A 14,340-nucleotide genomic window follows, 5' to 3' on the forward strand; every position below is an offset into this window, starting at 1 on the left:
ATTGGGCATCTACTGTATACCCAATACCATGCTGTGATCTATGATGAATAAGAGAGAATGGGAAATTTTACCTCACAATCTAGATGGGAAGACAATAATAAATGCACAGTTATAGAGGACAATATAATAAAGCTCAGTAAACAAAACAGGAGCTAAACAAACCAAAAGACACAATACCAACATGGTGCTGAACTGAGTAGTACCGTGTAGTACTGGAATAGGGAAAGAATACTTTTGGAGTCCCGAGAAAATACCCTCCTTTTGGATTTTAGTTTTCTTTAACAATTTGGGTTTTCTCTTTTCCTTATACCTGGCATTTAAAAAGTACGAGTGAAGTAAGTCAGAAAGAGAAAAACAAATATTGTATATTAACGCATATATGTGGAATCTAGAAAAATGGTACAGATGAACCGGTTTGCAAGGCGGAAATAGAGACACAGATGTAGAGGACAAACATACGGATGCCATGGGGGAAAATGGTGGGGGGTGGTGGTGGTGGGATGAATTGGGAGATTGGGATTGACATATATACACTAATATGTATAAAATAAATAACTAATAAGAACCTGCTGTATAAAAAATAAATAAAATTCAAAAATTCAAAAGAAAAAGTACATGAGAATGTGACACAACAGAATAATAGAAATAATTTGTAATACTCAAAAGAAGAGCCTCTACCCATCGTTTGGCAAAGTAATGGCATATCACAGATGCAGTATAAAGTAGAAAATTTTTGAAACTCAATGAGTTAATGAATCCAGGCAAAGAGATTCACACCATATCTGATATAACAGTTATATTTTATGCATCTCCAGCTATGGGTCATTTTATTTCCCTCCCTCCCTCCCTCCCTCCTTCCCCACTTCCTTCCTTCCTTCCTTCTTCGCTGAGAATTTTTTCTTTTAATGAGGTAGACATACTATTATTCCCCCCACAGAAGTAGAGCAATTTAAAAACTTAGAGAAAAATGTGTTCCCTTCCTCACCTTCAACTAAGTATTATCCATATAAAGTTTATCTTGAGGGTATGTCTTCAGAATTTCTCAAGATAAATACTATTTTCTCTCTGAGACTAAATGTTTTAGTTTAAGAGAACAAGGCCATCCAGCACATTGCAGGTGTATGTGTGTTGGCCTGTGCATATATTGGGGGAAATGAGTCATGAGGCTGAATATCAATCTCCTTTATAAATTGATTGTGGGGCCTTATTTTTTAATTCCCATAATATGTGTGTATACAATATTTATGTATACACACATATACACACACTCCTTATGTTAGAGAATTGGAGGGCTACAATTAACATCCTTCAAATGTGCCCAACTAGATCCAGGGGTGAAAAAGAGGCCACAGAAATGTCAAAAGCAAGTCGTGGAGATTCCAGTGCCTTGGCTGTGAGTTAGCCATCCTTTGACCTTTGAGGTGATGGCTGAAGCTGGATGATCAAATCTTTTGAACTCTTCACTCCAGAAGAACTTTGTGAAGTGTTATGAACTCTTGTCTAGATCTCTAGAGGTCAGTGGAAAACAGAAATTAGGTCTCCTTCTACCCAAATGGGGAAGCAAGAGTTAGTTTTTCTTTTAGGCCATTTATTTCCTCTCTAGGTCAACACTTCACAGGCTCAAATTCCACTTTTCTTTTACCTCCTGTGATCTCTTCTCTTAGCTTATGAGACATGAAGACTTAAACCTGGAATGAAGAAAACTTTTTCTTTGATATTTTGAATAGAGCTCATGTTTAATATCCAATATTAATCTGGAATATGTCTATATTAATTCAAGGAGAAACTGATAAGTGGTTTGCCTTGGAAACTGTATTTTAAAAGGTCCTTTTAAACCACTTTGAGTAAGCATATTTCCTTATTAAACAATTAAAAAGCCCCAGACTTCCTTTCTTGTCTTCCTTCATTGCTTGTGTACCAACATCTATTCTCAAACAGACTAGAGGCTTCTTATTTTGGCTTCTTGTTTTGTTTGTTCTTCTGCAAATAAGCAAGCTTCATTTTAATACAATACTCCCAAAGCCATGTTTCTGGTGTTTATCAACTTCCCACTTTGGAATATGCTTTGCTTTTCAGAACATGCTACTATGGCTCTCAGAAACACATCAGCTTCTTTTCCTGTCATCAGAATTTGGACTGAAAGAAAATAAATCTGGACAGTCCATGAGATCTAGGTACAGATTACTCTTCAGTTGAATTCTTACTTCCTGTCCTGCCCAACTAACCCATAGACAGACAATCGCTGGAGTAGAGGGTGGGCAGAAGCCCCAGGGAAATGTAGAAATTTAAAGCAATTTTAGAAACGATTGAAATGGTGGAAAACTCTCATGTTGTTTTGATAGTGAAGCTTTTTCCGTTAGGACCATGTAGGCTGACTTCTTTTCATTAGAATTGTATTTGCATGTTTCCTACTGCTGCAAGCCCAACATAAGGAAAATAACATTATGTCATATCCCTAATCTATTAAGCCAGTGATTCTGTTCCTAACAAGTGTCCAAGTATCACTTTTCTGTACTGAAGACAAACATGCATCCTGGGCTCTAAGCCAGGACCCAGTCACCAAGCACCAATGTTTGGTCTGTCACAGTTCTAACTCATGGGACATCCCATCTGACCTACCATATTACATCTCATTCTAACCCATCCTGTTCTGTTTACATATATAATTTCTTTAATTACAAAATAATAAGCATTTCCCTTCTAATTCTGAAATTGTCTTCTTTATTGCCAATTATTTGGTAACTTTTGAGTTGTTGGACTTTATAATATTGTCCAGGCCATGTTGCTCTTCTTATATTCCAATGGACATGTTTGGCTGCAAAATGTTATGAATAGACTGATACTATTTCATCACTATCTGTATTACTTCAAAGTCAAGGTACAAAATAGAACACATTTTTGATGGAGAGAATCCATTTACCATTTCACCCATAAACCTGGGTCTTTGAAAAAAAACAGGAATCAAACAGTAGAGTATGTAGCAATGAGCACTACTTTCTGATTTTAATTCTTCGAACAACTGTATTTTGTTGATTAAGGAATTAGATCATTGGTATCAACATGGCACATCTGTCAGAAGCTTTTCCTCATCATCACAATTATCAGGTTATCGTCCAAGTTGAAATATTGGGAGAATGACCTATGTCTTTGACATTTTTGTCCTCATTTTTAATCTTTTTGTTGTTGTGGAAGGGAGCAGGTAGAGAGAGAAGAAAGAAGCAAGTGACCTGTGCACATACGTGTCCCTGTTATTTGTTTCTTTGTTTTGGGGTGGAGAGTAGACAGATGGGAGAAAAAGAATCAGCATGACTTAATAGCAAGTCTTCACATGACAACCTATTTTTCTACTATTTACTATCACCCGTACTACTGCTACTGATACTGCGCACAGACACACACAGATGCACTATTCTTGACAAGAGCATCAAGATAAATAGTTGTGCTGTGATGATGCTATCCATGATGTCAACCTCAAAAAGTTAAAGCCATCCCTATATATTTCTATCTGTCCTTAATTTATGATGAGTCTATCATGTAGGAATTTATTTTAAATTCCCCTTGAACTAATTATATTTTGAGCCAGCTCTACCTCTTGGTACAATAAGCTCTATGTGTCTACTATCCACTGTGGGAAGTGTAAGTGTTCTGTTTAATTTCCCAAAAATTATTTATGAAGCGGTTCTCTTTTGACTTCTCTTGGATTATTTGGTCACCAATTTTGTGTTTTCTCCTCCATCTCTGTCATGATATTGTAAACATCTACCTTAATTGGAGCTATACTATCTTGGACTTAAGAGGTATGTCTTACTTTGCTTCTAGCTTCCAGTAGAGTTCAGCATGTAATGATGCATTAAAAGATTTAAATCAGTGTCGTCATCATCATCATTCTAAAGGTCTTGTACAGTGGGGATCTATTATATTTTAGTGGCTTAAAAGTAAGCCACTTACTTTCATCAAGTAAGAAAATGGACTTTCTAGAAACTACTAAAACAGATGTAAGTCCGATTAATAAGATTATTATAACTTGCTTGGCCAAGGAGATGTTAGAGTATAATACTATTACCCTATGTAAACTGTTAATGAGTTAATAATGCATAAGACCCACTCTTCTCCCAGAAAGCTACACGGGCTAAGAATTCAGAAAGGAATCCACTCCAGATAAAGAAAATGTGATGTAAGTAAGTAAATAGGTAGGTAGATTAAGTAAGTAAATAAGTAAATATATATATATATATATATATATATATATATATATATATATGTATATGTATATGTTAGCCATAACAAAGAAGGAAATCCTGTCATTTGCAACAGCATGGATGAACCCGGAGGGCATTATGCTGAGTGAAATAAGCCAGACAGAAAAAGACAAATACTATATGGTATCACATATATGTGGACACTAAAAAAGAAAAAAAGAAGGTGCTTTCATAGAAACAGAGAATAGAATATAGAATGCTGATTGACAGGGGCTGGGTGAGAGATATAGGTGAAAGTGTACAAACTTTCAATTCTAAGATGAATAAGTTCTGAGGATCTAATGTACAGCATGGTGACTATAGTTAATAATATGGCGTTGTATACTTGAAATCTGCTTAGAGTAGATCTTAAGCATTCCATCACATACACACAGAAAGAGTTAACTATATAAGGTGGGATGTGTTAATTATCTTTATCTTGGTAATAATTTCACAGTGTATATGTATATCAAATCATCATGTTGTACACTTTAAATATATACTTTTGTCAATTATTCCTCAATAAAGCTGGAGGAAATAAAAGAAATGCAGATTATCAGGCCAATCCCAAATCTACTGTATCAGAATCTACATTTTAACAAAATTCCCAGGTGAGTCATATATACATTGAAATCTGAGAAGCAAAACACATGAAACTGTTAACCATGGGCTACTTCTGGAAAAAGAACCAGGATTAGGGGTAGTGGCCAACTTCTGAACTTCTTACCAGATTCATATGTAATGTCTGAATTTTCACAATGAATATTTCTTAATGTAATACTTCTGAATTATTATATGTTTCATTTAAAAATGGAAAAAATAATCCATTTGAGTTCTTGTTTATTTACATTATCTTGAGCCCATTTTCCCTAGTACGGTTAATATACTAGTGAGATGTTGCTACTCCAAATGTTAGTTTTGGCATCAGTAACAGCCTGTAGAGCAGGGGTCCCCAACCCCCAGGCTTCAGACTGGTACTGGGTCCATGGCCTGTTAGGAACCAGGCCACACAGCAGGGGTGAACGGCGGGCAAGCGAGGGAAGCTTCATCTGCTGCTCCCCATCGCTCGCATTACCGCCTGAACCATCCCCCTCACCCCGTGGAAAAATTGTCTTCCACGAAACCGGTCCCTCGTGCCAAAAAGTTTGGGGACCGCCGCTGTAGACAATGGGATTGTTTTTTCTGCATGCATATCAAAAACTCTTCCAGCTATACTTGTAGAACTCCCATGCTTATGAGTGGGGATTCCATCTGGAAAGCCTCTGTTAGCATGCTATCTCTTTACAAGGTGATTCCACACCTCAGGCAGAACTCTTAGAAGTTTCAGTTTTAAAATCCCAGATTTTGAGTCGTTATGCTTTCCATTCCTCGGCTGGCACTGAGCTTTGTGGTGTATGGTTCACATCTGTGTAACTGATATCTTACTTGACGTGAAAAAATTATGAGTTTTACCAACTCTGTGCAAGGGAAAATACCCAGAATAAACTGGAGTTGGCTGTAGTTGAGCTTTTAAAATATATCCTCAAATTCTTTGAAACTCCTCCCTTCAAGAGGTGGAGCCTAATTCTCCTCCCTTGGATTATGCACTGGCTTTAATGACTCATTTCTAACAAATAGAATAAGGCAGAAGCAGTGGTGTGTGACACTGGAGACTAGGTCATAAAAGGCACTGTGGTTTCTTTCTCACTCACTCTCAGACTGCTCACCGTGGAGAAAGTTAGCTGCCATGTTGTGAAGACACTCAAGCAGCTTATGAAAAGGCCTACCATGTAAGGAATAGAACTCCTGCTAATAGCTGTGTGAGTGAGCAATCTTGAAGTGAATCCTAAAGCCTCAGTCAAGATTTCTAATGACTGCAGCCTCAGCTGACATCTTGAGAGTCTGACTCTTAAGAGATGCTGCACCAGAACCACCCAACTAAGCCACTCTCAAACTCCTGAACAACAAAAACTGTGAAGTAATAAATGTTTGTTATTTTAAGCCACTAAGTTTTAGGGTAATTTTTGACATAGAAATATATAATTAAGAAGACATTAATAGGTTTAAACAATTAGATTATTACATCTCTCAAAAAAGCTTAGATTGTTTTCTGTATAATACTTACCTGTACCTGATAGATGAGATAGTTCAAGCCATGAAGCAGAATGGATTTTCATGCGTTGATTCCTATCCTGAATAGTTGTAACCCAAGGAGCTAAGTCTCAGATAAAAGGAAATTTAACAAGCCCTTATATTGTATGGGGGTGAGGTGTGTGTGTGTCTGTGTGTGTGTCTGTGTAAAAGTTTAGTTACCTTAACAGAGCAATATGATGTACTATTTTTCCTCCTATCATTTGAGAGAACAAAGCCAAACTACAAGAGCACACCTGTTGCATTTTTATGAATGGACTTCTAAAATACTTGACCTTTTTAAAATTATACCCACCATAATGCTATTTAATATAACTTGTTTTTATGAAAAGGACAAATAATAAGATGCTTCATTTTGATATATTAGAAGAGATTAATTTTACTGTAAATTGTTTACTGAGTTAGTGAATTAAAATATTGATTCATTATCTGAGTATATATTTATTGAACTGAATTTATTTTTTATCTCCTTTTTGAAGTTTTCTCAAAATGAGTTTTTGCTTCTTTGAGCAAAAATGGAGTACAAAATATAGAATTTTTTACTAAGTTGCCCCAGCTTAAAACTTAAAACAATAAAAACTGCTTACTTTTGTAATCCATTTCAAATAGCTTTAAAATGATCTAACTTTATTTTAATATCAAGCTATAGCTCACAATTAGTTTATTTCTTTATGATTTTTAAATGTTTTCAACATTAATGTCTAAATAAAAATAAAATTACTTATTTTTGTGAATTGTATAGACTCCAAAATACCTTAGGATAAAAAAATGGGGTCTTCAACATTATACAAACAAGCAAAAAAAAAAAAAAAGATTTCATGTTAGTGACCTCTCATTCATTTCTAATTTTGTGTTCCATTGTTCAAGTTTTCCCAGTCTTCTGGACATGAACTCATTACCCCTGAAGGACAGGAAAGGGACAAACATTTTATATCAGTTATGTATAGAAAAGCCTGGCTTGTCCTATCCAAAAACCACGTGTGGTTTCCAGAGCCAAACAACACGTCAGATTCCATTTCTTGAAAGATAAATCCAAACATCACATTGTCATTGTTTTGCTGCTTTCTTTTCATTTTTCCCACTAAAAACAATTTTTCTAATTAAACTTTTTAATTTGAGATAATTATACATTCACTTGCAGGTGTAAGAAATAGTATAGAGAGATCCCATGTACTCTTTACCCAGTTTCCCCCAAATGGTAACCTCTCGCAGAACTGTAGTGAAATACCACAACCAGGATGCTGATACAGTCATGACACAGAACAGTTCTATCACCACAAAGATCCTTCACGTTGCTATCTTATAGCAACACCTACTTCCCTCCCACCCTCTTCCCCTCCTTAACTCCTGGCAACCATTAAGCTGCTATCCATTTCTGTAAATATTCATTTTGAGAGTGTTACATAAATGGAATCATATAGTATAAAACCTTTGGGGATTAGCTTTTTTCAGTCAGCATAATCCCCTGGAGATTCATCCAGGTTGTACATTAATCCATAGATTTGTTATTTTTTATTGTTGAGTAGGAGTCCATGGTATGGATGGGCCAAACTGTTTAACCATTATCCCTTGAAGGTCATCTACATTGTCTCCAGGTTTTGGCTATTGTGAATAAAGCTGATATAAACATTCAAGTACAGGTTTTTATATATATGTAGAGATGTAAGTCTTCATTTATCTGGGATAAATACCCAGGAATATAATTGCTGGGTTATATGGTACTTACATGTCTGATTTTTAGATAAACTGTCAACTGTTCCAGAGTAGCTATACCATTTTACACTTCCATAAGCAATGTATGAATGGTCAAGTTTCTCTACATCCTTCCCAGCATTTGGTGTTGTCACTATTTTTTAAGTCATTCTGATAGGTTTACAGTGATACCACATTGTGGTTTTAATTTATATTTTCCTAGTATCTAGTGACGCTAAACATGTTTTCATGGGCTTATTAGCCATCTATACATCCTCTTCAGTGAAATCTCTCTTCAAGACTTTTGCGCATTTTCTAATTTATTATTTTGTTTCATTACTGTACAATTTTGAAATACTCTTTAAATTACTAAAAATATTCTAGATACTATAGTTTTTTGTTTGATTTGATACTATTTCTTTGTCAGATATGTGTTTTGCCCATATTTTCTCCCACTCTGTGGAAGAAATTGACTTTTTATCCTTTTAATAGAGTATTTCACAGAGCAAAATGTTTCATTTTGATAAAGTCCAATTTACCCATTTTTCCTTTTATGGATTGGGCTTTTGGTGTCAAGTCTAGGAACTCTTTGCCTAGCCCTAGTTTCCAAAGATTTGCCCCAATACTTTTTTTCAAAAAGTTTCATAGTTTTATATTTTATTTTATTTTATTTATTTGTAAACATCTTTATTAGAGTATAATTGCTTTACGATGGTGTGTCAGTTTCTGCTTTATAACAAAGTGAATCAGTTCTACATATACATGTGTCCCCATATCTCTTCCCTCTTGCATCTCCCTCCCTCCCACCCTCCATATCCCACCCCTCTAGGTGGTCACAAAGCACTGAGCTGATCTCTCTGTGCTATGCGGCTGCTTCCCACTAGCTATCTATTTTATGTTTGGTAGTGTATATATGTCCATGCCACTCTCTCACTTTGTCCCAGCTTACCCTTCCCCCTCCCAGTATCCTCAAGTCCATTATCTAGTAGGTCTGCATCTTTATTCCTGTCTTGCCCGTAGGTTCTTCTGACCATTTTCTTTTCTTTTCTTTTATATTTAAGTCCTTGATCCATTTTGAGTTAATTTTATTATGTAAGTTGTGAGACTTATTTCAAGTTTCATTATTTTTGCTTAAGTATGTCCCATTATTACAGCGCCATTTGTTGAAAAGGCTATCTTTCCTCCATTGACTTGCTTTTACATTTTTGTAAAAATTAAGTAGGGTATATTTTTGTGAGTCAATTTCTGGATTTCTGTTCTGTTGATCTATGTGTCTGTCTCTCCATCAGTACCACATAGTCTTGATGATTGTAGCTATATAGTAGCTCTTGAAATCACATAGACTAATTCCTTCCACTTTTCTCTTCTTTTTCAGTATTGTTTTAGCTATTCTAGGTCCTTTGCCTTTCCATATAGATTTAGAATAATGTTGTCTATATGTACAAAAAGTCTTGCTGGAATTTTGATAAGAATGAATTAAACCTTTATATCAATTTGTGGAGAACTGACATTTTTACTATGTTGAATCTTCTGATCCATAAACACAGTGCTTCTCCATCTATTTAGATCCTCTTTTTAGCTTTATCTCTTCAGTATTCTGTAGTTTTTAGCACATAAATCTTGTACATGATTTCCTAGATTTACACCTAAGCATCTAATTTAGTGATTGAAATGACATTGTATTTTTATTCATTTTTTATTTTCATTTGGTATTTTTAATTTGTATATCCATGGATTCATGATAGTTTATAGAAATACAATTGATCCTTGAACATTATAGTATATGTTTTTTTAAATTAATTTTTATTATAGTATAGTTGATTTACAATGTTGTGTTTGCTTCTGCTGTACAGCAAAGTGAATCACTTATACACATACATATATCTACTCTTTTTTAGATTCTTTTCCCATATAGATCATTAAAGAGTATGGAGTAGATTTCCCTGTGCTATACAGTAGGTTCTTATTAGTTATCTATTTTATATAATGTAGTGTGTATATGTCAATCCCAATCTCCCATTTATCCCTCCCTCCCTTCCCCCTTGGTAATCATAAGTTTGTTTTCTACATCTGTGACTCTATTTCTGTTTTGTAAATAAGTTGATTTGTACCATTTTTAGATTCCACATATAAGCAATATCATATGATATTTGTCTTTCTCTGTTTGACTTACCTCACTCAGTATGACAATCTCTAGTTCTGTCCATGTTGCTGCAAATGGTATTGTTCTTTTTTATGGCTGAGTAATATTCCATTGTATATATGTACCACATCTTCTTTATTCATTCATCCACTGATGGACACATAGGTTGCTTCCATGTCCTGGCTATTGTAAACAGTGCTTCAGTGAGTATTGGGGTGTATGTATCTTTTCAAATTATGATTTTCTCCAGATATATGCCCAGGAGTGGGATTGCAGGATCATATGGTAGCTCTATTTTTAGATTTTTAAGGAACCTCCATACTGTTCTCCATAGTGGCTGTACCAATTTACATTCCCACCAACAGTGTAGGAGGGTTCCCTTTTCTCTACACCCTCTCCAGCATTTATTGTTTATAGATTTTTTGATGATGGCCATTCTGACTGGTGTGAGATGATACCTCATTGTAGTTTTGATTTGCATTTCTCTAATAATTAGTGATGTTGAGCATCTTCTCATGTTCTTTTTGGCCATCTGTATGTCTTCTTTGGACAAATGTCTATTTAGATCTTCTGCCCATTTTTTTGATTGGGTGGTTTGTTTTCTTGATTTTTAAAAAAAATTTTATTGGAGTATAGTTGACTTACAGTGTTGTGTTAGTTTAAGGTGTACAGCAAAGTGATTTTTTTTCATATTGAGCTGCATGAGCTGTTTGTATATTTTGGAGATTAATCCCTTGTCAATTGCTTTGTTTGCAAATATTTTCTCCCATTCTGTAGGTTGTCTTTTCGTTTTGTTTATGGTTTCCTTTGCTGTGCAAAAGAATTAGGTCACATTTGTTTATTTGTGTTTTTATTTTCATTACTCTAGGAGGTGGATCAGAAAAGATCTTGCTGTGATTTATGTCAGACAGTGTTCTGCCTATGTTTTCCTCTGAGAGTTTTATAGTATCTGGTCATACATTTAGATCTTTAATCCATTTTGAGTTTGTTTTTGTGTATGGTGTTAGGGGGTGTTCTAATCTCATTCTTTTACATGTAGCTGTCCAGTTTTCCCAGCACTACTTATTGAAGAGACTGCCTTTTCTCCGTTGCATATTCTTGCCTCCTTTGTCATAGATCAGGTGACCATAGGTGCATTGGTTTATCTCTGGACTTTCTATCCTGTTCCATTGATCTTTTCTGTTTTTGTGCCAGTACCATACTGTTTTGATTACTGTAGCTTTGTAGTATAGTCTGAAGTCAGGGAACCTGATTCCTCCAACTCTGTTTTTCTTTCTCAAGACTGCTTAGGTTATTTGGGGTCTTTTGTGTTTCCATACAAATTATAAAATGTTTTGTTCTAATTCTGTGAAAAATGCAAATGGTAATTTGATAGGGCTTGCATAAATCTGTAGACGACTTTGAGAAAATTACAGGCTAATATCACTGATGAACATAGACGCAAAAATCCTCAACAAAATACTAGCAAACCGAATCCAACAACACATTAAAAGGATCACACAATGATCAAGTGGGATTTATCCCAGGGATGCAAGGATTCTTCAATATACGTAAATCGATCAATATGATACACCATATAAACAAACTGAAGAATAAAAACCATATGACCATCTCAGTAGATGCAGAAAAAGTTTTTGACAAAATTCAACACCTATTTATGGTAAAAACTCTCCAGAAAGTGGGCATAGAGGGAACCTACCTCAACATAATAAAGGCCATATATGATGAACCCACATCAGCCAATATCATTCTCAATGGTGAAAAACTGAAACCATTTCCTCTAAGATCAGGAACAAGACATAGCCAAGGGCTCTCTTCCTGTTGTGTGGAAGAGTAACCCCAAAGCCTGGATTACACAGGCCATTTTCCACGACTGGTTTTTCCACCACTTTATCCCAGAGGTAGAGAAATATTGCTTGGAGAAGGATGTCCCATTCAACATTCTTTTGCTGCTGGACAATGCTTCAGGCCACCCCCATTCATGGACGACTTTCATCCCAACATCAAAGTAGTGCATCTACCACCAAATATTACATCGTTCATCCAACCTATGTACCAGGGATTTAGAGCGACTTTCAAGAAATATTATTTACATCACACTTTTCGTCAGGCAATAAAGGCGAGTGAGAAATCAGGAACAACCTTGCGACAATTTTGGAAGGACTATAACATCTACAAGGCCATAAAAAACATTGACTTTGCTTAGCGTGAGGTTATGGCTGTCACCATAAATGGGGTTTGGAAGAACCTTTGCCCACAGTTCACGATTTTCATGGATTTGAGAAGGTAGATGATGGGTCCAGAGAGGTCTTCAGCAACTTAGTGACCCTCATCGAGAAGCTGGAGCTAGATCTGTAAAAGGATGACTTCATTGAACTCCTTGCTGTGCAACACAAGACCTGATGGAATTGGAGGCCCGGAGAAAGGACGATGAGAGACAAGAGGAAGAAGAAGTAACTGAAGAACCAAAGAGATTCACGATGCAGGAAATTGCAAAGGGATTTTCTTTATTTGAGGAGTCACTGTTAGTTTTTGAGGCATAGGACCTGAACGTAGAAAGGTACACGAAGGTTGCAGAAGCCGTTCAGAATGCAATCCAGTGCTACGTGTGATCTATGACAAGAAAAAAAGAGCTACTACCCAGACATATACTGGATTGTTTTCTCAAGAGAGTAGATAGAATTGAATCCAGCAAGGAACCAGAACCTGTGCCATCACCGTCAGGTGTGAGTGAAATTGCAGCTTGCCCTCCGTCTCCTACTGCTGACAGTCCTTCAGTATCTCCCACCTCCCCTCCCTCCTCCAGTCAGTAACTCTTCTTGCCTGTTCACTCGATTGCTAGCCCCTGTATGCCAGCTATTGTACTGTACTACTGTACTTTTCAAGGTACCGTAAGATTTTAAATGTTTTCTTTATTTTTTGTTTTTGTTTTTTATGTATTATTTGTGTAAAAAGTATTATACAGTACTATATAGCTGATTGTTAATTGAGTACCTAGGTTAATTTATTTGGACTTATGAACAAATTGGACTTACTAACGTGCTCTCGGAATGGAACTCATTCATATGTAAGGGACTTACTGTATTAATGTCTATTGACTAGCTTTTTTCATTTAGCTGAGATTTTCTTAGTTTTTGCTATGACTAGTAGTTTTCAATTTAAATCTGGACATTTTTCTCTTATGTTCTTATTTAAACTTTTCATTTTAGATAGCTTTCTCTGACATTGGTTATCAGAGGAAAACGAGGGTCATCTCATTACTGCCTGGCAAAGGTAGAAGTCTGAGTTCACTACTCAACTTCCATTAACACCCAAAGTGAGGATCTCCTCTCTACTGCTATATGGGTAGCAGTTCCAGGTTCTCCCATGGTCTCCATTGACACCGCAGTATGTGTGGCCTCATTATCACTTGGCAATGGTGAAAGTCTTCTTCTGACAGCAACCCAGTGGAAAAGTGGAGGGGTGCCTCATTACAGCTGGGTGGGGGCAGAAGTCCAGACTCCGCACATGGTGTCCATTGACAACACAGAAGGAGGGGAGCAGGGTCGTCCTTGTTATCAGATGGTGAGGGTGAGAGTCTTGGCTTCCTATTTGACTGTCTCTGATACCTCTCCAATGGGAACGTTAGGGAAATTTATGACAGCATCCTGAGATTGGATGTCTAGGTTCCCCAATCAGCCTTTGCTGGCATATGTATGAGTGGGGCCATAGTTTTTTCTGTGATGTATGGCTTGAGTAGGGTGATTATTGTCTAAAAGTTTTCTATCTTTGTAGACTTCCCTTTTCCTTCTCCTTTAGCTAAAGAGAGCAAGTCTTCATTGAACTTTTTCTCTCTGTGCCTGTTGATATTTCTAGGTTGCTGGCTTGTCAGCAATAAGTCTGTGATTTGTGAGACACAAAGACAACCCAGAGAACGCACCACCATGTCGTTCCATGGATCCTGAGGTCCCTATTATTCTGTCATCTTTAAGAGTCTTCTTATATATGTTTTATACATAATATCCAGAGCTTAGTTGTACATAGGAGGAGGAATAGGGGAAAGTACATCTATTCCATCTTCCCAGAAGCAAAAGCCTCCTAAAGCAATTTTTCTAAAATAAACATTGTGTCCACCTGGGTACCTCTCCTACTGGTAAA

The 14,340-nt window shown here is 36.2% G+C and overlaps 1 protein-coding gene across 1 annotated transcript in view; it reads left to right on the forward strand.

Moving 5' to 3' along the window:
* The window catches only part of IL1RAPL2 (interleukin 1 receptor accessory protein like 2), a 520,520-nt gene that overhangs the window by 421,264 nt on the left and 84,916 nt on the right, over positions 1-14,340 (forward strand). The gene's annotated exons all lie outside the window — the stretch shown is intronic.

This window comes from Balaenoptera musculus, chromosome X (assembly GCF_009873245.2).
Source record: "Balaenoptera musculus isolate JJ_BM4_2016_0621 chromosome X, mBalMus1.pri.v3, whole genome shotgun sequence".
In the NCBI taxonomy this organism is placed as follows: domain Eukaryota; kingdom Metazoa; phylum Chordata; class Mammalia; order Artiodactyla; family Balaenopteridae; genus Balaenoptera; species Balaenoptera musculus.